The 2,500-nt window shown below is 43.2% G+C and overlaps 1 long non-coding RNA gene across 1 annotated transcript in view; it reads right to left on the reverse strand.

Moving 5' to 3' along the window:
- Positions 1-2,500, reverse strand: part of LOC132475775 (uncharacterized) — a 21,842-nt gene that overhangs the window by 18,484 nt on the left and 858 nt on the right. The window lies entirely within an intron of this gene.

Below are 2,500 nucleotides of genomic sequence, written 5' to 3' on the forward strand. Positions count from 1 at the left end.
GTCGATCAGATATGGGGATACTATAAAGTAGGGCTGTATCTTATTTTGTTTATTCTATTTTATATATCATTATGTCTTATCAATATATTTTGTTCCCTGATGGGTAGTAAGGGTAACCTTATTCTGATCTGAACATCAAAAACATCTGCCTTTGTTAATAAAAGAAAAAGATCTCTACCAAATGCTACGATAAAGAACAGAGACATGCACTTTGAAAGAGGCCTCCAGCGTTCATATGTCTGGCTTTGAAGGCTCCTTCCCCTGGTATGGCCGAATATAACCTAGATACTGTTGTAGCCGCTGGATTGAACCATACACCTCAGACGCTGCACTCTATCCAAATCGCACGTCCTGGTTCTGAATCATGGCCTTTCAAATTGTCCGTGCCATGTTAAGGATCCATTTTTCTGCATTTGAATAGTCAAACAAATGGCGTCCTTTCCTGAACCAACGTCCTTTACCAAACCTCTTTTCATTGACCTCGATGGACCCTCATGACCTCATCATGAGGTCAAGGAAACGTAGTGATGTCATGGAAATAAAGCCTACTCCACCGACCATAGGGCACGCCATTATGCAACCACGTGATGTGATGGACGTGGCTCTGCCGTCATGAGGCGCGATGTCCCCATCCGAGTCAGGGTTAAACCTCTCAGTATAAAGACCCGTTGTGTGGCGCAGTTCATATTCAAGGTCGCTCATTATGTAGCGCACACACAACGACGCTGCACACAACGTTGCAGCGGCTGGTGAGTGGTGACACACCGCCCTCCTGCGTGGACCTCAGCCCGATCGCTTTTCTTGTTCTCTTTTTGCGCACAGTACTCGATATTCAGACTGAAACAGAGGGTTAACCCGCGCACCTCTCGGTGGTTCGGATTGGCGCCGGAACGGGGAGTTCACTTGAGAATAGGCTGTGCACTTTCTCTGGCCTTTGAGTCTCCTTTCCTGCCAACGTTTCCATGATGAGGCACAAATGGTTGCCTTTTTTCCCCCCAAGGCTTGATGAAGGCTCTCCTGCCATCACGGACATGAGAGATGATTGTGTGCGATTGCATGGTCCTAAACGGCATCGAGTAATGCCTGGTACAGGGCCTTACTCGTGATGTGATTATGCAGGCTTCTGAAGAGACTGTACAAGAGAGCATTTAATTCAGTTTCACAATTTAATTCAGAAGGAAAATGACACAAGTGTAGCGTGACTAATTACCAGTATTGTTTGGAAGGAGTGGCAGAAATGTATGCCCTCTAAAGTTCCATGGCTGAATTTTATTATCACAAAGTCCACACAGAGCTGCAGAGGCAAAAATATTAAAGTCAGGAGGGATCATATAATAGAATTATATGAATGTTTATTTCATAAAACCTATATAAGTATCCGCCATCCATCCTGAAGTTAATATGAACTGCAATGGTATTTTTATCAGGCTTGCGTCAAGCAATACAGGCTAGCCCAGAGACACCTTAGTGACGGTTGACAGATTTGCTTTTGAATGTAATAATTTCTCTTTAACCAATAAATGATCCACTTATTCGATATTCCCTGAGGGAAGCAGATGTTGTTGCAGATGCTGTTATGTCTACATCGATTATTGTTGGCATTTTCTCCTCACCAAGCAAACAAGCAGAAAACAGACATCTGTTCAAATTGTACAACTTGACCGTCTTGTCACCCCCAATCTTTTTTTAGTTAGAAAGTTGGACCAACACACATGTGCATTTGGTAAACCAATCTAAACCCACGCACGCACGCACACACGCACGCGCACACACATCCATACATCCATCCATCCATACTATAGACAAAGACCCATGCAAACACACATACACAAATACACACAAACATTTGCAACTACACATAATCACATTTCGACACACAAACACACACACACACACACACGCACGCACGCACGCACGCACGCACGCACACACACACACACACACACACACACACACACACACACACACACACACACACACACACACACACACACACACACACACACACACACACATACACACACACCCAGACACATATTTTCCCTCTTGCCTCTTATAAACACATATTTGGACAGGGCTCTTGAGTGGCAGGTGAACGACACAATCCCTTAACCTTGACAGCGCCAATAAGGAAGGGACAGTCATAAAGGACTGCACGGGGTTATTTGAGGGCCTCCTGGAAATTCATTAATGAATGACATTACCCAGTGCAGAAATACGTGGTAGTTAAGTGTCGGGGGAGGGGAAGAGGTGTCAGTTGGCTATCCGACCACCTATAATTATAGTGACACACACACATACATACATACATACATACATACATACATACATGCATACATGCATACATACATACATACATACATACATACATACATACATACATACATACATACATGCATACATACATACATACATACATACATACATACATACATACATACATACATACATACATGCATACATGCATACATACATGCATACATTCCTGAATATAAACATA

The sequence above is a fragment of the Gadus macrocephalus genome, chromosome 2 (genome assembly GCF_031168955.1).
Source record: "Gadus macrocephalus chromosome 2, ASM3116895v1".
In the NCBI taxonomy this organism is placed as follows: Eukaryota; Metazoa; Chordata; class Actinopteri; order Gadiformes; family Gadidae; genus Gadus; species Gadus macrocephalus.